General features: G+C 45.6%; 1 protein-coding gene and 1 long non-coding RNA gene across 3 annotated transcripts in view; one reads left to right on the forward strand and one right to left on the reverse strand.

Annotated features, from left to right (window-relative positions):
- Positions 1-18,699, forward strand: part of LOC139076182 (uncharacterized) — a 34,384-nt gene extending 15,685 nt beyond the window's left edge. Inside the window, exon 2 of the long non-coding RNA XR_011527514.1 lies at positions 18,483-18,699. This is a non-coding gene — a long non-coding RNA (uncharacterized lncRNA). The remainder of the gene's footprint in view (positions 1-18,482) is intronic.
- Positions 1-24,466, reverse strand: part of ITGA9 (integrin subunit alpha 9) — a 331,274-nt gene that overhangs the window by 177,963 nt on the left and 128,845 nt on the right. The window lies entirely within an intron of this gene.

The raw sequence follows: 24,466 nt of genomic DNA on the forward strand, positions 1-24,466 counted from the left end.
TGGGGCCAGCCCAGTGACACAGCAGTTAAGTTCGCAGGCTCCACTTCGGCAGCCCTGGGTTCACTGGTTTGGATCCTGGCCATGGACCTATGCACAGATCATCAAGCCATGCTGTGGCAGGCATCCTACATATAAAATAGAGGAAGATGGGCACAGACGTTGGCTCAGGGCCAATCTTCCTCAGCAAAAAGAGGAGGATTGGCAGTGGATGTTAACTCAGAACTAATCTTTCTCAAAAAAAAAACCAGAAATAATTTGTCATATCTCCTTCCCATTTCTCCCTCTTCTATTTCCTTATTTCCTTTGCCACATGGTCATTAGTTAGAAACTTTGTACAAATTTGAGATGACCTATGAGTTTTAATTAAATAATTTAGAGAATGAAAAAAAATGTCATCTTCCTCTTGGGTAGATATAATATTCAACAGCTCTCCCCCCCAAAATTTGAAATCTATCTGAAAAAAGAAATAAAGAAAATAATCCCATTTACAATAGCATCAAAAACAATAAAATACTTAGGCACAGATCTAACCAAGCAGGCGAAAGATCTATAAGACACTGATGAAAGAAACTGAAGTGTGGAAATAAATGGAAAGCTACCCTGTGTTAATCGATGGGAAGAATTAATATTGTTAAAACGTCTGTAGTACCCAAAGCAATCTAAAGAGTCAATGCAATTCCTATGAAAATTCCAATGGCATTTTTCACAGAAATAGAAAAAAGTCTTAAAATTCATACGGAACCACAAAAGACCCCAGATAGCCAAGGCAGGAAATGAGAGTTGGAGGTGAGAGAGGTGATTGTGTGGGCATTCTGAATGGGAAAGAGGCAGAAAAGCACAGAGCCTGTCCCATCTCTCAAGCAAGATCATATGACTGCAGTCAAGAATTTTTTGCTCAGTGGATGAAAAGTAAATGCGTACCACCACTTAATTTGGGGAGCCACAAATTTAGAGGGTGTTGACCTACATCTCAGTGCAGCATGATGTGGAGGGCAGAGCCCCTTCCGTACACAAAACACTAGTCTCTAGTACAGGAATCTGGATATCCGGGGTCCATCTCTCTGCCCAGGTCCCTGCCTCCCCCTTAAGACAGAAAACCCCAGGGCTTACAGCCTCTGCTTCAAGGACTACCTTAACCTGAAATTTCAAAGCAAACCACAAAGAAACAGAAAGAATCCTCTAGACTTATTACACACATCATAAAAGAGTGGGTCTTGCTAACTATATAAAACAGTATTTACGTTTCAACTTCATGTCACTGAAAAGTCCAGTAAAAGCCTTTTATTGGAATAGCGAAGTGTCTCCAGGAACTTTAAAAGCAGCACTATTTGTACCAAGGACAAGCTCGCCTGAAATGATTCATTGGTAGTACTGAACTATCTGGGGCCCCAAGGACATACCTGTCTAAAATGATTCACACAGTTCCAGTGAAATATCTGGGGTCCATGAACCAGCATCCTTGATATAACTAGAGCCAAAGATGATGAACTAGTTTTTGCTTGTTTTGTAAGTCGTAGCTGGTTGAATCACTTTCCACCAAACCTCAGCCTAGAGTCATGTGCCTCATAAAGATATTTTGGTCAACAACACCCTGAATATATGATGGTGGTCCCATAAAATTAGTACCATAGAACCTAGGTATCTAGTAGGCTATATCATCTAGGTTTCTGTAAGAACACTCTATGATGTTCACGCAACGACGAAATTGCCTAACGATGCATTTCTCAGAACATATCTCTGTCGTAAAGTGACCCATGACTGTGTTTGCATTGCTATTCCATATAGCTACTTTAAAAAAAAAAATGCGAGGACAGAAAGGAAAAAGAAAAAATAGTTAACACTTATTGGTGCTCACCTTCAAAGATATTGTCCCAAATCCTTTCTGTTAATAGAAATAGCTGAATTTTATGCTCTCAAAATAGTATTCATGCTGCATTTATGATCTCTTTGATCTTAACCTTTTCAATGGGTAAATTAACACTTTTTATATTGGAAAGGGAAACATAAATAACCAAGGTTTTTATGATAAGTGATTACCCTCTCCAACAAGGTAAATTTGACCATAATCTTTAAAAAGTATATTCTGGAAATATAGCTACAAACAGCCCACAGATAGATCCGTATGCACCCAAACCACCTGTTTATAAGCAGATCGACTCAAACCCAGGGTGTGAACAAAGACGTCCTATGTAGAAAAAGCCACAGCTGCAATTTAGATAACTATCTTTAATTGAAAATCCTTGTTTGGCTTTCTCAGGCCTGGCCATCCCAGCAGAAATAAAAATAGCTTTGAGGAATGACCAGAGGGTGAAAACAGGGCTACCCCCACATTAAAGATGGTTCCTGTTAAACCTGAATTTTTAAAAAAGAACCAAGAGTCCTTTCAGAAGAGCACGACTGCCAGGGCTCCAGCCTCCCTGACATCACTCCCAAGTCTGGGCTGTACCTGGGCAGTGATGTTGTCTCTACCAGATTCAGTGGACTTTGCACACCTTGTTACCATGATAGATGGGCACCAGACCTTTTAACCCATTTCTTTCCTAGAGAAGTTATATTCTAAACCTAGAGCATGCAAAAAACTAAGCTGCTCTCCATCGAACATTCATCTGTTATCTTTCAAGGGTCTGTTGCTGTGTAGATTATAAATTAATCTCCCATATGCTAATATCTTAATTTGAGGGATAAGACTTGCCCAGACATCAAATTCCAGAATGGGAGAGAATTAGATGTCATTCACAGTTACCACACTCATTCTCCCATCAAGCTTAGCCAGATCATTGATCTTTCTTTCGTCACCTATAGATTGAGAAGAACAACACTGAGGCCAACTTTTTGTCCTCACATGGTTTTCCCTCTGTACCAGAGGAACCTTCATCTTCTCCCTCTATGGACCACTGAGCTACCTGCTCTCTGACCACAAATCCAAGTGTCACCTGGTTCTGGAGAGCATTACTAGCTCATCCACCCACCCACTTACCACTCAGCCAAGCCCTGCTGAAAACACTAGTGTACCTAAGACAGTGGGCAAACACAGAGAGTTCATCAGGCCCTGCTGCTGTTATGATCCCCACACTGTGGTCACCATCCCCCAAAAATCTCTCACAGGCCAAGAAGTAGGCACCTGCCAAGAAGCCACTGATTTCGAATGTCTATGCTAGTGGGGACAATATTAAACACCAAGAGCAGGAAATGACAAACGCCCTCCCTGGGACTTGCTGCCCTGCAGGAGCTGCCGCTGGACACCCAAAGAGACAAACCGGAGCGAGCCAGAGCTTGCAGCAAGAGGATGCGTTCCTCTCTGTGGTCAGCCTTCTCAACGATCCCTTTTCAACATGACTTTAACCGCAAAGACTGGTGAAATACTGACATGGCAAAGCGATCCTCTGCAAATGCCCGACAAGTACGCGTAACAGCCCTCGCCAAACACAGAAACGCAAATCCTGGTGAGGATCTTGGTGGGCGTTAGGTGACACTGTGAGCTCATGGATTCACATGACCCTTAGGGCTCAGAGGAGGGGTTTTCCATGAGAAAAAACATTCCTCTAAAACTGCACTGTCCAATACAATAGCCACTAGCCACATGTGGCTATTTAAACTTAAACGAATTAAAATGCAATGCAATTTAAAATTCAGTTCTTCAGCCGTACTAGCCACATTTTGAGTGCTCAGTAGCCACATACAGCTAGTGGCTACTGCATTTGCATTCCACATAGAGAACATTTCCACTATTGCAACGCCTTCTGGCAAACATTTTTAAATTGGTCTCTCTGGGAGCCCAGAGACCCTCTTGAATGACAGGGCAGCAAATCTCAGCATCTGCTCAGGGCCGTAACAGAAAATTGCATTTGAAACAGGATATTTTCTTCTAACTTAAGGATTCCAAGTGGCCCAAACTCATGACGAAAAATAGACTTGTTTTGTTCAAAGCCAAAATAAGTATGATGTGACTTTACCCTAAGAACACTGGGGTGCTTGGACGAGGGGACAGTGATGGTCCATCGGCACTAACTGGGTGCTAAAAGCATGTGGTCTCCTGTCAGTGGGAGAGTGACCGCAGGAACACTTAATGGGCCTCCGCCAGGCATTCCTCAACATTCACAGCACGTCACACCTACACACTTTATCACACTCATTTGTCAACCCACAGATGGTGACCAGAGACATGAAGCTAAAAAAAAAAAAAACCAAAACAGTTCAACCATTTCAAGTTATTACCCCAGTAAATGACTACATATAAATGACCACACCATGTGATTTTTAACTAGTCGCCCTCCCTTAGAGAGAGTGATGGCAGTAAAGAAACAAAAGCATCTTTTTAGCCTCGAGCTGTAATAAAACGTTGCTCACGTAGGGGTAGCTGAGTGATTTTTCCAACATTGTAGGAGTCCACCTCCTGTTGATATGAATCATATTATGGCTCAGATAAGCATATGGTCCAGGTTTATAGAGGACTTCATGAATACTTATTCCTTCCAGAAACCACAAGAAAATATCTGTCCCTATTTTATTAGGGGTGAACATTTGAATGCCAGAGAGATTAGGTGACCTGCCCAAAGTTGCACAGTAACGAGGTGGCAGTGGCAGAACTAGAACGCACTCCAGTTCAGCGGTAAGTACAGTGACTTCTTGCCTGACCTACCGCGTGAATATCTCTGGCTCCTGCCTGCTCCTCTTCTGTCCATTCACCATACAAAAACCAGGGCAATCCTTTTAATACACAAATAAAACCACATCCCTCCCCCCCACCCCCCGCCCCTGCCGCTGAAAACCCTTCAACAGCTTTCATTGCTCATCTAATTAACTCACTCCCTGTGTGACCCAACAGGCTCCTTGAGAACTGGTTCTGGAGACTTCTCCCTCATCACCTCCTCCCACTCTCCTCCTTGTCCACCACACTCCAGCCACGCTGGCCTCCCTGCTGCCCCTCTGAGCACCTGTCCCTGCCTCCACTACCACGTTCGCTGTTCCCTCTGCTCCCAATTTTTTCCCCCCCCAAAAAAATTAGCATGACTGACCCCTTCTCCAACATTTCACCCTGATCATTTCCCTCACAGCACCTATACCAATCGACTTCTAGTTATTTGGTTATACATGTTTACTTCCTAGAACTCCTATTAGATGGTAAGCTCAGCAAAGAATAATCAGGCCTATTTCATCGGCCTCTGAATACCCAGCCCATAAAAAGACTCAGTAAACGAGCTGGATAAATTAATGAACTGGATGGATGACTGAAGGCCTTCTCAGGCATGGCCAACGGGCCTTAGCACTTTCACGGTTGGGAAAAGGAGACTTCTCTGAATGTCGGAGAACCTCTGCACGATTTCCCTCAACTTTCTGAAACTAACTCTCCCTTCAGGGGTTTAAAGGGGTGGGGTGAGAAATATTGAACTCTACCAAGGACATTTGCCAAGAACGACATCTTTCAGGTTTCCATCCAACAGTGAAGAAAAGAGAGGGAACATTGAGTAAAGGTGAATCATAATTAAAGGCTGAGCAGAACTAGAACCACATGGGATTTCTACACCATTCCCAAAAGCCACACAAAGCCCCCAGTGTGGAAATCCTCTGACTAAACATTTGCTTCCAACATTGCAGGAGTCCTATAAGCAAGGTTTTCCTAAATGTTTAGCTCATGCTTCTGACTTTCACAAGGAACCCATTTTCTGCTACCCTCCAGGTATACACGATAGGAAAATTGCGTAAATTTCCATGAGTTACTTTTAAAACACACCAAAAGGTGAGGCTTCACTTCCAACAAATCTGCTTCTAGAATTCACCTGATGATGGGAATTATCTATCTCTGTAACTGAGTTTAATACAAGGCGTTACAATGACTGCTTGATTCCTTTGACCCTGTAACTGATTTCACTTGGAAAGGCCAAGAGATGCAGAAAACTAGAAGAGTGTGCCTAATTTAGTAAAATAAATGGAAGGGTTCAAATGAAAAAGAGAATCTAAATCTTAACATAAAAAAATCATACAATGAAGGAAGATAGCATTTTGAGAGAGCCAAGAACTTACTTTGAAATATATTTTTTTAAAAAGATGATGATGGACAGATGTGTGAAAAAGCAAATACAGTCAAATGTTAATTGTAGAATAAAAATGATGAGTATATGGGTATTCACTGTGAAAATCTGTACACATTTCTGATGTTGGAAATCTCTCATTAAAAAAATGTTAGGAAACATAGTGGAGACAGGAAGTGTGGATCCTAGTTTAGAACTCCAGACTTCCTCAAAAGGTTTGGGAAGAAGTCTATAATCCTTGAAGGAACTCCAATTTATCCTTTAGGACAATCTTTAAACGTCATCACTTCTTCCCTGAGCTTCCTTCATAGTGTTGCCCTAGAACTTGAGGAGTGTGTATACATGCACACGCACATGTGTGTATATTAATTACTCAAGAAATACATGAATATAGTCTTGATATATAAGATCAACTCTCCTCCTTGCCCTTTTCAGTTCCCTCTCCATACGTGGTCATTGTTATCAGCATTCCAGAACTTAAAAAATGTATTTTATACACACACATATATAAAGAAATACATAGCATGGTGGGGACTGTTTTAATGTAAATGGTATCAACTACGTCCATGGTTCTACAACTTGATTGTCACAGGCTGAGTTCTGGGGAAGCCAACTCTGAGATGGTGATAAGTGTGCATGAGGATTATTAGGGAGTGTCCTTGGGATCAACACTTGTGGAGGGGAAGGGACAGAAGCAGACTGAGCGGACAGAGAAGTTGAGCTGTGATGTGGTCTCAATAGAAGCCTTAGCCAAACCTATTAATTACTCAAGAAATAATAATCATCATTATCTATGTTATTATTAATTATTATTATTATTAGAGAGTTCTAAAGATGGAATGACCTTTCAGGGTTGTTCCAAGTTGGGCCACGAGGCCCAGGCCTTTATTCCTCTGAAGATTAGCCATTGGATGCAGGTTGCTCCAGGTAGGGGGTGTGACCTTGGACAAGGAAGGCTGAGGGTGATACATAAAGGGACATCACAGCTAAAGGCATTAGCTAGAGGAAGAAGTCCGTTCTTGGAGGAAGATCTGAGCCCCGAGCTGTGCGTCACAGCAACCACTATGTTACTTTCATTTCTTTTCTCATTTTTAAAGTAGGATCTCTGAGCGCTTTCCATGTCTGTACAAATATATCTGCCTCATTCTTTTTACCTGCTGCATATTAGATTCCACAGTATTACTCTATTACAGCTCATCTAACAATCTCCCTATTTGTGGATATTTAGGTGGTTTCAATTTTTCTAGTATAATAAACAACACTGTAATAAAAGTCTTTGCTTTGAGCAAGTGTGCAAATATTTCTGTAGAGAAGACATTAAAAAGTGGAGTTGTTATGTTGAAGGATATGAACAATTAAAACATGTGATGGAAGTTACACTCCCATCACTAGTAATGCAAATAACTATTTCCCTATTTTCACCAACATTTGATATTGTTAATCTTTTAAAATTTTTGACAATATGATAGGTGAAAAATGTTATTTCATTGTTTTGTACTTCCTTGATTATAAGTGAGAATAAATACATATTTTGTTTGTTTATTGCACTATTGTATTTCCTAGACTATGAACTGCCTCTTCATATTTTGTGTGGTATATTCCTTTATTTAATCAAATCTCTTAAGTCCTTTTTATAGTTCTCCTTATATGAGTCTTACACATTTCTTAATATGTTCATTCTTAAGATACTTTATATTTACTGCTATTGTGAATCGTTATTTTTTAAAGTGATATTTTCTCACTAAGTACTGGTATACAGGAAAGCTGATTTTTGTGTATGGATCCAGTTAAATTGCTGGAATCTATTATTCTGTTAGATTTTCTAGATAGAAAGTATCATCTGTAAATAATGACATTGTTATCTTTCACTTTCTATTCATACCTATTTTTCTTGCCTTATTTCATTGGCAAGAACCTTCAATAGACAGCAAAAATAGCAAGCATTCTTGCCTATAGTTCCTACAATAATGCTAATTATTTCTATATTTCACCATTAAATATGATGCTTGATTGGGTTTCTGGTTGATACACTTTATTAAATTAAGGAAGTTTACTTTAGTCCCTAGAGTTTGCTACCTATATTTTACCTTTATGGTATATGTGCCTCAATTATTGCGACACAATGGGCAGGGACCTCATTGGGTCACTTAGTTTTTTTTTTTTTTTAAAGATTTTATTTTTTTCCTTTTTCTCCCCAAAGCCCCCGGTACACAGTTGTATATTCTTCGTTGTGGGTTCTTCTAGTTGTGGTATGTGGGACGCTGCCTCAGCGTGGTTTGATGAGCAGTGCCATGTCCGCGCCCAGGATTCGAACCAACGAAACACTGGGCCGCCTGCAGCGGAGCGCGCGAACTTAACCACTCGGCCACGGGGCCAGCCCCAAGGGTCACTTAGTTTTGTATCTCTAATTCCTAAAAGAGTGTTGGTTCACAAAGGGTCCATAATAATGTTAGTTGAATAAATTGATGGATTAAAAAGAACAAAGGTGTTTGTTTGGGAGATATTTTAGGGGATACTTTGGGGATATTTTTCAAAAAACAAAGCCATTAATTTTGCCTTTAAGATTCTGATTAAAGGAATGAATGCAAGTTCTGGTATGTATGTGAGAATTTCATTAAAGTCTGTCCTGATGGAGTTTAAGTCTGGCTAATATCAGAGATAAAGCCTAATTTTGCTTATGTTGAGGTTAGCAGAAGCCATGGTGTCTGGAAATTATCAATATTCTATCTGGAATCCCTAGAAAAATTCCTAAATGGAAGTAGCTTCTGGAGATCTTATGAAGCTACCTCAGCAATATGCTGCTTCTGGGGAATTACCAATAGTTGACTCCCGTTAATGAAGTGTTAAAAAGTGAATTCCAATGTTGGTACCACATCTCCACTTTTACTTACTGCTTTCTGGGAGTAACACCTGAGTGGGTGACAGAGGAACTTCTGCTCTCCCAGTACTCATTACCTGATCCTCCTGGCCTCTGCATTCTGGCAGGCTGAGGGAGCTTTCTTTCCCAGAGAGCTGTTCTGTATTTGTTCACATTACACCCCCCTTTCTCCCACCTGCCCCTCTATGGAGCAGTTAAGGTCTGGTTAAGAGCTGTTCTGCTTAGTAAAAATGTCTTGGAGGAGAAATGGAAGGCTTCAAGGAAGATGGAGGCATGGCAGAAAGAAAGGAACCACTATTCCCCTTTTCCGTCCAGTAAGGCTAGGAGGTGTACAGGAAAAGAGTCTGGAATCTCACAAAGTTGCTAGTGGGTCTTAGAAGGGCTAACGATGGGACATAAATGGTCCCATCATGGGTCCAGGAGGAAGTCACACTCAAAGTCGCTCTTCCGCAGGCACATGACTAGCGTCCATGGACATCTTCAACTACTTTATGCCATTTATCGAATTAGCATTTGTGTTGTGCTATATCCTACTTTTCTCATCAAATAATTGTAGGTGAAGGGAAAAGAGAATGGGGCAGGCTATGCAGCCTCTCAGTCCTTTAGATATTCCCTAGAAATATGGGAGTGTATCTGGGTGGGTCATTGAGGGTGGGGGGGGGGGTTTCTGTCATTGCCTGTGGAACTCCTAGGACGGGGTGCACTGTCAATAGAAAGATGTTGTAGGCAGAAGAAGAATAGAGCGTTTCTGCACATGGAGCTCCTCAAGGAGGTCAAGACTGGTCCACGGACCACTTTAAGGGGAGCTCTGAGGAATGGCAGATCATGGAGAGTTATAAAGGTCAGCAGAGCATCAGTGAAGGCCTCTTGAGAGGGAAGTGACAGTCTCATATCTACAGACTCTGAACCCCACAGATCCCAGCCATGTGCTGGTTCAGGATCCCTACATCCAGCCCAGGCCTCCTCCTCAGCTTGGCTGCTCTCTACCCCCGACCCTGCAGTAAGGAGTCCATTCCTGCTCTGGGTCTATCTGGAAGCATACAAAAGCACTGGGCGTGGTTGGGGCACAAGGAAGAGTGCACTTTGACTTGAGTGTAGCACAGGAACAGGACACAGAGGGAGACCAGGAAGCATAACCTGAGACCATATTGTGAAGGGTCTTGAACATCCAGCTTGAGAATCTGTAACTTCAGAGTCAGTGGCAGTCCTCAGAGTTCTCTGGGCAAACAATGAAACTGAAATCCTTTAATACAGGTGGAAAGTCTTAATGCCTTATTTTGTTGTGTCTCTGGCTCCTAGCACAGACTCTAGTATACAAAAAGTGCTTGTTTTTATTGACTGAATAAAGAAATGATTAGAATTACTGTCTTCATAATGTTAGGACATTAAGGAAGTGTTGAGAAATGAGAATGAATGAAAAGCTCTTCTCATGTTTACCCAAAAGCTTCATTTCATAGACTCTCCAGCAAAGATGAGAGCCCCACTTCCTCCCCCATTCTCATTTCCCAAATTTCCAGTGTTTGGATGAATATTCATCCCTTACTGCTTTCCAAATCTGCACTCCTGAGTTCACATTATACCACAACAACAGAGATGACAATTCTGCCTACTGCTTCAACAAGGGTAAACCTACAGAGAATACATTTTCCAAACCAAAAAAATGAGAATATAGAATCAGTTATGAGGAAAATGCACAAAATGCTTTTTATTTTTACTGAGGTTTTACTAGGTATTAGGTATACATGCATTATCTAATCCTCAAAATGATCTTCTGAGATAGACTCTATTAGCGTTCCCATCTTGTGGATGAGGAACGTGGGCAAGTGGAGAATCCTGGATTGACCCTCCCGTGTGACTCCAGAGCCCACATGCTCTGTGCACAGCATATGGCCACAATTTTCCACTCCTTCCCACATGCGTGTCCTGAAAATATGACATGGGGGCTCCTCTCATCAAGAGGGAGAGTCTATTTCCCCATCCATTGAATTTGCTTTGGCCAACAGAATGCAGCAGAAATGACACTGTGCTGCTTCCAAGCGCAGGCCTCAAAAGGGCTTGCTCGCTTTCACTCTCACTCCTAGAATCTTTCCCAACCACCATGTAAAAAGCCCAGGCTAGCCTGCTGGATGATGGGAGACAGTGGCCCAGTCACCCTTGTCACCCCAGCCAAGTACAAGACACTTGAGTAAGCCAGCTCCCAGCCGGCCTGCAAGCTGAACTCTAACACATGAGTGAGCCCATCCAAGACAAGCTAAGAATGGCCCAGATCAGCAGAACTGCCCAGCTGACCTAGTGACTCACAGACAATAATAAGTGGCAGTAGTTTTAAGCCATTAAATTTGGGGGAGGTTTGTTACTCAGCAAAAGCTGACTCATACACTATGCCATGCTCATACACACTTCTACTGCTCAGGGAAAGAACTGACTCCATCCTACAAGGATGAGGTCTTAGCAGCAGCCATTCCTGCTGGCCTATCAGTCTCAACTCATCTCTGTCCATTCACCATGTTTGCTTTCACTTCACTTTTTTCTTTATTATGACTCCTTACAAATTTTCCAGATGTCTGCATAACAGGTAACAAATGAAAGGCACCACCCACCAGGCTTAAAAGTTCATTGCTGCAGCCTTTCCCACAAACCCAGGGATCTGATAAAATATTATATGCCAAAAGATGCCCAAGCCCTTAGTTCAAGTGGAGGGATTCCTGGCATGAAGGACCCTCAGAGACTCCTGAGCTGCTCCCTTCAGCTGCTTCTTCCTCAGCCCATCAGTATGAGATGGCTTTGGTCACGAAAAATAAAGTTTTGTAAGCAGAGGCGGCTTCACACACTTGGGGGCCTAAGAGCAGGCTCTCTGCTTATGGATGAGGGGCAAAACCCCATACGGTAGCAGCATATCTCCAGGCTGGTACTTCTCTTGGCTGATCTCATCTATATTGAGATCTTCTTGCCCACCCTGACTCTCCCACTAGACTGTGATTGACCACTGTTGTATCCCCAGCACTTAAAAGAATATGTCACAGATGGTAAGTGCTAAAGAAATGCTTGTTGAATGAAATAAATAATTCCCTTCCTACAGAATCTTCCATGGTTCCCCTCTTCCAGCAAAATAAGATTAGAACTCCCTAGCACCACACCCCTAGAGCACAGGGAGACTTCAGTCCACCTTTCTGCACTCTTTCTCACCTCCTCATTCACAGAGCCTTTGTACTACCCTAACTCCATGCCTTTGGATATGTTATTTCTTCAGCCTAGAGTTCCCTTCCCTCCCTTTGAGCTCTTTTTCATCTTTTCTTCTTCTAGACTGGTGCCACAGGCAGAATTACTTACCCCCTCAGGATGGTATAGTGGGAAGGAGACATTACTGCTGTTATTTAATCCTTACCGCTCAGTGAGATACTTTTTTTTAGCCCCATTTTGCAGATGAAGATATTAAGTCACAAAGTGCAAAGTAACTCACTGAAGGTCACATGACTAGTGAGTGTTGCAGATGGGTCACACCTATGTCTATCTGTGGTAGAATGATTGCATCAATGCCCCAGTTCTGCTTTCTTATGCCTCTTCTATCTCCACGAGGACACGCATGGGCTGGCCTGTTAGAGGACGAGAGACATGTGAAACAGAGCCGAGTTGCCACAGAGTTCCCAGCCAGGGCCAGTCTAGATAGCCAACAGCCAGCTGACTCCCAGCTATGTGAACACGCCCTGCCAAAATGAGCAGAGCTGTCCACCTGAGCCACTGCTAACCCCAGATTTATGAACAATATGCTTATTATATGCCACTGAGGTTTTAAGTTTGTTATGCAGCATTATTGTCATAAGAGATAACTGAATTGAAACAAACTCCAATGCTTTTTCTCACTATACCTTATTTAAGAAATCTTCATTCACCAATCATTTATCAAGTACCTACTGTAGATACGTGCATATAGTAGGTCCTGGGTGGCAGAGGGGAGCTAAATCAGACACTGAGTTCTTTACACAAGAGAGATGAGTCCACAATAGAGACAAAAGGAGACCATGGGAGTTACACTCACTGTCTCCTGCCTTCTCTGCAGCCTGTGCTCCCCTCTCACCTCTACCACAGACCACGGCAAAATTCTTACCTGGTCTCCTCGCATCCACATTTAATCTCTAACACCTCTTTCCTGTCCTGCAGTCAGAATGATCTTCCTGAAATGCGGTACTGATTGCAGCTCCTAAGCCCTTAGACATCTAGGTTGGCCCCTGGATGAAACCTTGGGCAGGTCCCATTATCTCAGATTACTCTTAGGTCATGAGAAGTCTTCCAGTCACTGTAACCTCCAGAATAATCTCACTCAGTATTAAAATGACAAGTCCTACAGAATAGTAAAAATTTCCAAATTCCATAAGAGAAAGTTTCTTGCATCCTATTTCAGACTTGAAGGCTGCTAGGAGGTGGGCGTACAGGGTGGGAAATCTGTGGTCATTTTCTCTCTTATCCTCTTTTTCCCAGCAGCTGCTTAGGACCTCTTTTAGGAGGATGGGAGCGGGGAAGGCACACCCGCTGGAACATTTATCATCGGGTATTGGTTTTCTCTGGCCACTGCAGGTGTTCAAAGCTGTCTGTCCCCTGGACACTTCTGTGGGTTGGCAGCATTGCACACTGACCTCTCTAGGCTTGATGGGTGTTCCTAGTTGATCTTTTTTCAGGCTCATTTGAGGGCTCCCTGGCATTTCCCTAGCATTGAGACCCTCACCTGCAGCTAAGAAGGGCACATGGTCTCTTCTGACTGTCCCCAGGGGCCTCGGGTTTTGGTTATGGTACCACTGCCCTTCCCCGGGGTCACCCAAGGTAAAATCCCTTTTAAATGGCTCAGGATGGTATAGTGGGCCAGCTCTCTCCCTGTGATGCACTCATACGTCCTCCTCCAGGAGGGCAAGACATTCTCAGGGCTCCACTAGCCCCTCTTTAAGCTGTCTGCCTGACATTCACTTTTGTGCCCTGAGACTCGGGAAGATGCACAGGCCAGGGCTCTGAGTGGTCTCCTCCTTTATCTCGGCTTGGGGGGATGCACTCTCTTCTCTCTTCCAACAGGCTCAGGTGGGAAACCACCATACCACACCATCAGCCTTCTCTAAAACCTCCTCTCTCCAACATCCAACTTCCTGGGCCTCTCTAATGGCAATCCCTTTGTACCTTGGACATCGGTAAGGGACCAGGGGTCCAAACTGAGTGGCAGCTTTCTCTTTCCAAGTCCTTATAGGTCATCAAGCATCCAGACTAAGGATGTGGGAAAAACTCGCAACCTCTTGGGGCTCCGTGGAAACTGACAAGAGAACGTCCTATGTAACATCCGGCTACACTTTAATAGGGACATGTTTCTTCATGGCAGGTATCACAGCCGGAAGGAGACATTTATCCCAGAGATATGTAATTCATAGCGGAACCTTTAGTAGAGCAAGGACCCCATCTGCTCTTCCTCAGCACAGTATCCATAGCACCATGCACAATGCTGGCCCATGTTGGGTGCTCAAACACACTGGACAGATGGATCAATGAATGAATGGAAGAAAGAAACCATCTTCAACCAGAAAGCAGTGGTTCCACCTTCCTGCCACGGTAGCACAAGGCGATGGAGCTTTGATCACCTGTAGGGCCTGGGCACAGAGGCAGACTGAACCCCACAAGGGGAGAGGTCCTGGCTCAGGGCTGGGCTGGGCTTACTTCCAATGCCACACACAGGGACAAAGAGAACACTCTCAAAAACTGGGTGGCAGGAAACCACCCTGTAGCTTTCTTCATATGTACATGGCCATCAAGCTGACAACCCAAGCATCAAGCCAGGAAAGGAATGGATGGAGAAGCAGACTAAGCAAGTCATTCGAACACAGAGGAAAAGCCAAGCAAGGCCAAAGGGATCTGAATCAAACTCTGCTCTGACCAGCATTCCCAGGGCCACCTCTGATTACTAAAATAAAGAGAGCTAAATTTGTTTTGCAGTGTTTACGCTTTTGTGCGATTCTCTGAATTGTGTACTCGGGACGAGGAGAACTAGTTTCTCAACTCAGAGTCTGTTTGCTTTCAATCCTCCTCGTGTTTTCTGTGCAGTTTTCAGACTCCGATCTGGTCACCTGCCATCAGAATTCCCTGATATCCTCACTTCTTGCTTCTATTGCCTTTTCCCACTGTGTTTTCTTCTCCCCCCGAGCCTGGCCCTTGGGTACCAAGGGTACTGTCTGGCCTGGTGGTGGAACTGGCCACAGGAGGGCTGCTGATCCTGCACTGGGGTGGACGGGCCTGTCCCCTTGGTGCAGTTGTGGCCCTCTGGGGTCTGCCTTCTCTCCACCAATCAAAACTCAGGCCTCCAAGGCTCCCAGCTCCTACCAGCCTCCCACACGTTTGGAGACCCGGTTGTCTCCCCCTTCCAACCTGGCTTTCTCTCAACCACGATGCTGCTGCTGCTCTTCTCAAGGTCAAAAATCTTCCAAATTTGACACAAGGCAAAAACATTAAGGGTACCCTTTCATCATCATACTAGAACATTGTTTGGCAAGAATATCTAAGGGCCATGTGCTTCTCTAGGACAAGATCTTTGTTCTGATTACTATTTACTCTCAAACAAAGCCCAACCTATGGAAAGTTAGATGCTGATTTGTGGACCACTGCTAATCTGGGGAGGGTTTCTGTCTGGTGGAAAGATATTGTCAAAGGTTTCAGTTTTACTGCTCCACAGGACACTAATCAATTTTAAATCTAACTTTGTGACCTTATTCCAGCATTCTTTTTCCCCCTGCCTATCGAGATCTTGGTCCCACCTAGCCCTCACCTCCTCTCCATGTGCTCCAAGGGCCTCCCCCTCCTAACACCTTGCTCAGCCTTCATGGCACAGCCTGCACTACATATTCCATTAGGGAAACCTTCCCCAATGCCTGTAGATCCCTGTGTGGGCTCCCCCGTGGACCCCAGAAGCACTGCTAGGAAGTAATGTGGAACTTGACAGTTAATCACACAGCACTTTAGGTCAATCCTCAGTTGATTCCTCTTGAACCTCAATTACTGCCCAACCCATAGCTATCTTCTGTTTTCCTATAGTTTCACCATTCAGCAGGTGCTCAATAGACACTGTGATCGACCTGAGATCAAATGTGAGGATAATACACAATCAACACTGACAAGTGAAGCAACAGCATGTGCAGGGACAGGAGAAGCCTGGCACTGTAGAAAGAGCAGGGCCTCAGATAAACTAGGGTCTGAGTCCTGGACCAAATTAGGAAACTCACTGTCAGGCTCAGTTTCCTCATCTGTAAAATGGACATAACATCTCCAACTGTCAGGGCTCTGTATTTTGTTTTAGGATTAAAAGCAAGTTATGCAAACTGTCTAGCATGGCTCCTGCAAACTGTTTTTATTCCTATTCATTTCCGCTAGCAGTGCACTACATTGTCCAGAGTCTAGAAATGGTACTACAGGGGATAATCATCATTACTCCATAGCTGCAGAGGGGTAAAACAAAACAAAACAAAACAAAAACAAGGAAGCGGATCTTCTCAGAGAAAGGACTGAGAGATTCCTGAGGGAGAAGACTGGGGAAGACTAGGAGTCACCACCCCTCTGCTATATACCCACTCCTCAATTACATTAAAATTTTTTGTTTTTGTTGAGGAAGATTGGCCCTGAGCTAACATCTGTTGCCAATCTTCCTCTTTTTGCTTAAGGCACAGATGTTAGCTCAGGGCCAATCTTCCTCCATTTTGTATGTGGGTCACCACCACAGCATGGTTTGATGAGAGGTTGTAGGTCTGCACCCAAGATCTGAACTGCAAACCCCAGGCCACCAAAGAGGAGCATGGGAGCTTAACCACTACACCACCCAGCCAGTCCCTAAATTTAATTTTTTTTAAATTTAACATTCACTTTATGGCATTTATAATGTGCTAGGTACTGTTCTAAGCATTTTATAAATGTTAACTCACTTAGCCCTCATAATGACCTCAAGAGGTAGGTAGTGTTATCACCATTTTACATGTGGGGAGACTGAGGCACTGAGTAGTTAAGCATCTTGTCCAAGGTTGTAAGTGGTAGAATTTAGATTCAAACCTGGGCCGTCTGGCTTCTGAGTCTGTGCCCCTAACCTCTGCTATACAGCCTTCAATACTTCACTTCTTGCTTTATTTAGAAATTTAAAAAGAAAACCAAACAAACTTCCTTACACAATGGGCTGCCTGCTCTAAAAAATGCTATGTGCTCCTCACTGTCAAATCTTAATCCTCCTACTGAATCTGCTCCTTAGGCTCTAACAGAAGGAAGGGAGAAGGGGCAAGAGGGGCTGTTGACAGCGATGGGAGATGTCAGCTAGGAATTCCAGCCATAAACTCTCCCCTCACTCTGCCCAGGATCCCCCACAGGCAGGGATGTGAGTTCCACCCTCCCCAGCCCACCTGCCCTAAGCCCGGTGGTATCCCTTCTCACTGCTGATAGAAAGGCATAACAGACAGAGCAGAAGGCTGCCAGTCTGACCTCTTAGATAGGAATGGGGCCAAGCACGTATCTCAGCCCTCACCTCAGAGACCCTCAACCCCTGCTCCAGTGACCTGCTGTGACTCAGAGCTCAGATGGCCCAGGCTTCCTGGATCTCACTTGTGACAGCAGCAGCCTGGATCAGCCCAGTGGCAGCCCAGGACTTGGCCCTCAGCCGGCTCCCCCTTTCTTTCTGATGAGGGGAGGAGGGGGCAGCTTGCTTATCTCTGGTCAGATGCCCAAGCAATGCCAACTCCCAGCCCTTCTTGGTGCCACACCCCTAGAGCAATGAGCCTGAGGCCAAGGAGAGCGGAGGAGGCTGTGCTGGCCCAAGGCAGGCAGGCGCTCATCCTCCTCCTGGGTCAGGGGGTTGCCTTCGCCTCTCCCCAGGCCCAGAGAGACGATAACCTGACACTGAATAGGGCTCCGTGCCTGGGGAGGCGTCCCCTCCTGGGTTACTGACAATGCTTTTTGTCCTGATTATTCTTATTATTAGGTTTGTACTTGCAAACAGATTGGTCTGATCCTTCAGGAGTTGTGGTTTCAGGCTGTGAGTACAGCTACCAGTTTTTTTCAACTAGACCTCCATGGGATGGGCAGAAGGGACTCAAGTTCATTGACTAATGCTTCTATTCCTTCCTGCATTCACAAGTCCTTCCTACAGCACCCACCCATGCTGGGCACGTGACAGGAGCCTTCCCTCTTGATATTCATCCCTCTTCCTGCAGACTTCATTTCCTTGGGTGGCAGCACCAGCCACCCTGTTCTCCAAACTAGAAACCTGACGGGGGCGGGGAGGGGGCTTGGACTCTTGATTTCCCTTCACTGCCCCACATACACTCACTCACCAGGCCCTGCTGATTCCACCTCTCACCATCTCTCCAGTACATCCCCTTCTCGCCATGTGCTACCACGGATGCCATGTGGAGTGATCACCGTGGTGCCTCCCAACGTGGGACTACGTTGTGAGTTGTGGCCATGTGACTAGTTCTCACCAACAGAGAGTGAGTGGAAGGGATGCAGGTCTTTCCAGGCAGGAGTGTTTAAGAAGTGGGTTTGCCTTCTCCACTGGCAATTTCTTCTCCTGCCTCCAGGAAGAAGACGACTGAGGCCCCTAAGGGATGGCAGAGCCAGCAGTGGAAGGAACCAGAGTCCCAGAATCACCATGTGGAAGAAGCTACCTCCACTGAGGAACATTCTTCTTTGATACAAGAGCAATGAACAAACTTCTGGGGGGTTAAGTTGCCGGAAACTGAGGGTTCATTTGTTACAGTAACTAGCACTGTATTAACTAATACAGGAGTACACACAGTTATCTTGTTCTTCATGGGGGCTAACAAGCATTTTTAAGCGGAAAAATGGTGTGAAGGGAACAAACATCTCAGGCCACAGCAGGAGGAGAGAAAGAGAGTAGAAGAAGGAATGGGTTTTGACTGTCTCCGAAGGTTGGGGTGTAGAGGGCAGGCAGAGGCTGCACCCCCTTCTCCCTCCACTGCCATCCATCTGACTGGGCCTCTTCACGACTAAGTTGACTAAGGTCAGGGTTCTGAAACCCACTCTGTGTCTTTGCCTCCTTTAAAAATCCAGAAGCAAGTTAAACTTCTGGCCCATCATAACCCAGGACAACACCCCTTCCTTTGTCCCCTGTCAAAATAACTCCATGTAGACCCAGACCAGGTTTCAGAGTAGAAACCAAGGGATCTTGGGCTGGAAATAGGTGTGGAAGTGTGGCCCTCAGTCAGGGGAGGCCCTCAAGGCCACTACTGCTGGAGATGGATAGGAGTGTGGAGACAGATTCCACAGGCTAGCCAGGAAGGAATGTGCCAGAAGCAGTTCCCAAATCCCGCCAAGGCTCAGGCAATGATGCTCAGGCTTTTTGCTAAGGTGCAGAGACAGGGTGATTGAAGGGCCCAGACTTTGCACATGAGGAGGGTTTAAAGCTGAGGAGGGGGATGCAGGCCCAGAGAAGACATGAGAATTCAGCTCCCAAAAGAAATCCTCCTCCTGACTCCATTGCAACAGCTGCCAACTCTTCCTCTTTCAACTCCTTCCACTCCCCAGCTCCCTCCCTCCAGCAGCTCACAGAGGCAACTGAATATGCAGTGGGTGCTTGCCCCCTCACAGGCATGGCTAAGGGGGCGGTGCTTTGGGGGTGCCCAGATGCCAATGGGATTCAGTCCATCCCAGGTTACATAACCTCTCCGCTGTAGCCAAGGTCTGAACTGAACATGAAAATGGAAAACGCTCCAGCAAATAAATTCCAGGGGCGTTAGGTAAATGGGCCTTTTAAATAAACAATAGCTTTCAGCTTTCATTTTCACACAGACATGATGAAAGGGATGTGGGGAAAATGAAGACAAATGGGTCCTTCCCTAATCACAAAGCTTATCCTTAGCAGAGCCCAGGGCCTCTGTTTACCCCCCAAAACTCAGAGCTCTGAAGTGAGGGGCGGGTGGGTCAGCTGCACTGCCCAGTATAACCAGACTCTCCCACGGGCAGGGCCTCCCCTCTGCAGGGAAGGGCAGAACAGGGCGGCAGGGTGAGGACTTCCTCATCTGAGCAGCCCTGATAACCCACGCACTGCACAAGGGTGCTGGTGTTTCCACTGGCACAGCTCTTCCTGAAACAGAGCTGCGGGGGTTCTGTGCATTTACCGGGAGTGGGGGTGGGAGGGGGTGGGCAGAGCAGCGGGAGCTCTGACTCAACAGGAAACCCTCTGACCCAGGGCCAGCCCTCACCTCGGCCTCTGGGAGCAGTGGGTGAAGCAGGCCTTGCTTATCCGGCTCCCCTTTTCCCCAGGGCCCACCCACAGTGCCACGAAGGGAATCATTTGGCACAAGACCCAGGAAAGCCTTCCAGCCCCAGGACAGCAAGGCTGTCCAGGCCAACACCAAGGGCAGGGCAGATATCTCCTGGGGGGTAACTGACGTCTGCGCCACAGTTACAAGCAGAGCAAATGCTGGCGTGGCCTTGGCCAAATGTTTGGGCTCGAATGCACCATCCACAGGAACAATGCTTCCTCAGACGGAGCCCTGAAACCCCATGGGAGAGCCATGACTGGGAACTGCTTGGAGAACAAAAACCCAGCCCTGTTTCCTGTTGGCTCCCTAACACACACCCCCTCACCCGGCTGTACCTAACCCGCCCTCCACTCCGCCCTGGAACATCTTCTTCCCATCTTCCTGTCCTCTATCACTCCTCACCAGGACAAAGGCAGCCAGGAACCCAGGGGCCCAGGGCACAGGCCCGGGCTCCAGGGAGAGTGAGGAGAGCCCTGTGGAACCAGGGTTCATAGAAGGGCGGCCACAACCAGCCCCCCTCAGAAATGAAGTGAGCACCCATGACCTGCCCCATGACTGAATTTCCACCAGCAACATCACTCCTCCGTAAAAAGGGGCTCCAGAATACAATGAATCAGATTGTTGGCTGGAGGCAGACATTTCCATTGAGGGAATGGGACTCTGGGGCATGGTGGCTGGCAGGAGAATGCAACATGGATAGGGGCCGGGAGCCTGGAACAGAAGGTGGGGGAGGCTGGGGGCCCAGACTGACAATATAGAAGTAGCCTGAGGGCCCTCAAAATGGTCCCATCTCACTCAGAACAAAAGCCAAGCCCTTTCAGTAGTCTATAAGTCTCTACATGATCTGGCCTCTGTCACTTTTCTGACCTCATCTACAATCTGCATGCATGTACACGCTCACACACTCATTCTGTTCCAGTCACACTAGCCTCCTGGCTGTCCCTGGAGCAAAAGGCACTTCTGCCTCAGGGCCTTTGCATTGGCTATTCCCTCTGCTTGGAACGCTCTTCTCCTACATCTCTCCACATGGCTCCCTCCCTCACCTCCTTTAAGTCCTTGTTCAAATGGCCTCTTTCATAAGGCCTACCCTGACCACCCCATTTAAAATGACACACCACCTTGGAATGACCAACTCCCTTCTCCTATCAACTTTTTCTTTTCTTCCATAGCACTTATCAGTTTCTACACCATTTCTATAATTATTGTGATTATGATTTATCTCTGCTTGTTAGGATGCCAGCTGCACTAAGGCAAGGAATTTTGCTTCTCTTGTTCACTGGTGAATCCCAAGCTCCCAAAACTGTACTCAGCACATGGTAGGTCTCTACAGATAGTTGTTGAATAAAGGAATAGATGGATGGATGGATGGAGGGAGGGATAGCAGCCCCTGCTCAATGGGGCCCAGGGCTCCTGGAGAACAATAACATTAACAGCCACCATCGGAATAGCTGTACTTCACTGAGTGGCACTACGGGCAAAGCCACGTGCTGTGCCAAGACTTCTACAAACATTTCATTTTCCACCTGCACAACTCTACCAGCAGATAGCACTTTAGCTCAGTTTCCAGATGAAGAAACTGAGGCTCCAGGAGTTTAAGAAAAATCACAAAGCAGGTCAGTGGTGCTGCTGAGATATGCACCCCAGGAGCCTGTCCTCAAAGCTCACAGCTTTGTATAAACTGTATTCTGATAGCACATCTCTGCAGAAGAGTCCATGTAAGCCACAGCCACCCACACGGGCCCAGCCTCAGGCCCTTATACTCTAGAACACTGCTAGGATAATGTTTAGAAAAACCCAGCCTGCTGGAACTACATGCAAGTGGCAGGCACACTGTGCAAGATGAGAACAGGGCACTGTCTGGGGAACTGGGGCACCAAGGCTCCACAGCTCTGAGATCTACTAGCTGGGCTCATCTTGTACAAAATGATAGTGGGGATCATATGACCTCTGCAGCACCTTCCATCCTCTGACTTGGCAGAACTGGTATTGCTTAAGACCTGGGCAAGAGGGGCCCTTGCCTTAAACCCCACACTCAAGAGAACCCTCCTCTAGCTATATAGTTCTCCCCCAAGAAGTTTGCGAGGTCAAGGGCAGGGCCAATGTCCCTCCTTTTCAGACATGCTTTAGGTGCCCAGGATCCCAGAATTTCCTGCCCAAATAGTCCTGAGCCTACTTTCAGGGTCTATGTTGAGCTCTTCTCCAGGGTTGATCCTCTCAATTGCAAACTGCGCCTCTAGTGGGTGTACCTCCAGGCCCAAGAGCAGCCTTTTGTGGAGAGTGGGTGGACAGAGCTTGGATGAGTCTCCATACACGTGCATGACTATCCTGGCTGGGGCACCCACATGCATGAACAGGAGGCCCGTTGCAATGTGGGATGGAGCCAGATGGTAAGAGAAGTGGAGGGATGGGCTGAGGATCAGCTCTCCTCAAGCTGTCAATTTCTGCACTAAACTCTGAGGAGCCTGAGAAATCTAAGTTCAATCCTGGCCTTCTAGATAGTCACAAAGGTGTATTTGCCACAGTAGGAGAATAGACAGAGTGTACTTAAAATCTATCTTGATTTGTAACTTTTCAACACTTAGACATTCACTAAGTGGACCTCCATTTGTATGCCTACACCTTCAAATGACAGGGTGAGTCTGGACAGAACCTCAAGTTCCGAGAGACTATAAAGGGCAAAGCAGAGAAATGAGAGTGGATGGGCCTTCCAGGGGTTCCGTCCTGTGTACATATATCCCTTTCCTTGTTTCACTGATAGCAAGAAGATACCCCAAGAAGAGAAGATACGACCAATGAGGGGCTGGCTGTTCCAGCTCTGACCCTGCCACAGAATGCTCACTCTGCACTTTAAAGTGGGCCTGGGTCCTGGCAAATAGAAGAGTCTATTTAACATAATGGAAGGAAATGCTGCTCTGGTCCTGATGTCACAAGGATACCTCAGGCCTGCTCCACCTTGACTGGCTGGGTGAGCAGGGTAAGGTACCTTAGCTTCTGTTCTCATAAAATGCCAGATGCAATTCTTACCTCACAAAGACGCTTTGAATATTGGAGACTGTCTAGCTATAGTAGGTTCCCAATAAATGATGATTATTACTATGCTTTATCATCACAACCCTAGCATGTAAACAGTGCCAAGTGCCTTCTAGGAACTAGTAAATCTTGACATGGATGGATGGATGAATGGACAGTGGACAGTCAGGCAGATTCTTGGTTGGACTCTTTAAAGGATATTACAAACTACCCAGCACTCACAAAACTCCCTATCCAACAGTGATTCATCCAAGATTGCCCTTGAACTGAACCTCAAATACCAGGGTATAAAACTCCTTTTGTCTTTCAAGTAGAAAACCAATAACAAAAAGCTCGGAATTCATCACTGTAGTTAGGACTTGAACTTAAATGCATCCTCTGAAGGCATGTGCTGTAAGGTCATGTGCAAACAGTCACAAGCTCAGTTCTGGAAGATGCATATTTCAGAGTTCATGGCCCAAAGGTCTCAATATCCACCATGGTCTAATCTCTGCCCTTGGATATGGAGACCGTTTTTAATATCACAATTATTGGTTCAATTAATTGAGACTCAAATCTCAGTCAATGCTATGCAGAATGAGCAAACAGACACCATGCTATTTTCCCAAATATGTAATGCAATATATGCTAAACCAGGGATGCTGAATAATTGGCTTCAAATCAAAGTATTACCACGATGAGGAAAATGTGCCAACACTAAAACACAAGGGCATGATGGTTCCCAGCCCCTCCAAGTCCTTGGGCTTCTATTATTCATTCAACACTGTGATACATTTTGCAAAAGGCAGAAGAAGGGATGAAAAGGAAGTGAGGGAGCTAAATGTCACCAACAGCATGCATGGGGGCAACAGAAGAATGGAGCAGTCAACACCCTCAGAGAACTCCACTATGCCAGCAAGACATTTCTTTGCTCAGTGGGTAATAGAAGCAACAACCACATGAGCTGTAAGTTAACAGGCAGCCAAGAGTGCCCAGAATCTCTAACATACAGTAGATAACATGATGGGTCCCCATATGTATTAATTAATCAAGTTTGAAAAATTTCCCCCCAAAATTTCAGAGCACACTCACAATGCATTTGATACCAAAGGCTGCAAAGCCATAGAGAATCAAAGTAATTCTAATTTTTCTAGGCATGGCTTTATGCAGAACTGCTACAGGAACTTGAAATGGCATTCCTAAAAGGAGACTTCCTAACCTGCAAGAATGAAACAGCTCAGCATGTCCTTTTTAGCAGGGAATATCTG

The sequence above is a fragment of the Equus przewalskii genome, chromosome 15 (genome assembly GCF_037783145.1).
Source record: "Equus przewalskii isolate Varuska chromosome 15, EquPr2, whole genome shotgun sequence".
NCBI classification, from domain to species: Eukaryota; Metazoa; Chordata; class Mammalia; order Perissodactyla; family Equidae; genus Equus; species Equus przewalskii.